This window comes from Octopus bimaculoides, chromosome 20 (genome assembly GCF_001194135.2).
Source record: "Octopus bimaculoides isolate UCB-OBI-ISO-001 chromosome 20, ASM119413v2, whole genome shotgun sequence".
NCBI classification, from domain to species: domain Eukaryota; kingdom Metazoa; phylum Mollusca; class Cephalopoda; order Octopoda; family Octopodidae; genus Octopus; species Octopus bimaculoides.
In genome coordinates this window covers 45557528-45558626 of record NC_069000.1, presented here as the reverse complement: position 1 = coordinate 45558626, position 1099 = coordinate 45557528, and positions in this window count along the sequence as shown.

Genomic DNA, 1099 nt, shown 5'->3' with positions numbered 1-1099 from the left:
CATACATCCATACATGCATACATACATACATACATCCATACATACATACATAAACGCATACATACATACATACATACATACATACATACATACATACATACATAAACGCATACATACATACATACATACATACATAAACGCATACATACATCCATACATGCATACATACATACATACATCCATACATACATACATAAACGCATACATACATACATACATACATACATACATACGCACATGGACCAAAAGTCATGCACTGTTGCAGAGTCCAGCTGATGTGTATGTCCTGTCAAAAGTCCAGGAAATACAAGACATTTATGGTGAATTAATGCAGTCCTTACAACTCTTCTACCCTGCCTCTAAATCCACTTTTGTACCCATCATCACAGGCGTATTAAGCTATGTAACTACAAATTTACACAAAGACCTAAAAAGACTAGGTTTTTCCGAGAAAGAGCAAAAGAAACTCTCGCGGATTCACCAAGTCCAATCTATAAGTGGCATAGTGAAGATCTGTAAGACATTCCAAAGATTTTTCCATCTGAGATTCTTTAGGTGCATAGATGCACATCGTGGGGTGTGTGCATCAACGGCTCAGCCAACACACCAACTCAACCGTATATTTACAAACACCGAGAAATCTCTTGACTCAAAAACTCTTGCATACATTCAATTGTGGAATTCTGGAGTTGTGGGATGCGTGGAGTCACCCCTTTATTACTCGTAATCCCACATTCGTTCTGACCCGGAACGGTAGTAGCTGTCAGGGTCCCACCAGTGGGTTAAGTAGATTTCCCAAGGGTGGAGGACGTTCCTTGAAGAAAGTCACTCTGATATAAAACGAGCAGTCAAAATAATTTCTGTCATTTTGCAATGCTTGTCATTGGACCCTACTATGAAAACCGAAAGCGGGGCCAAAGTGCAGCACAAGGATTTGTCACCTTATATCCAGTGACGTACAAGGATCCCACGAACATTAAGAGGGTGAATAGGAGACGGCAGGTGAGGCAATCATCATGTGTGTGTGTATGTATGTATATGTGTGTGCGTGTGTGTAATATATTATAATAGGTATGTATGTATATATATATATATATAT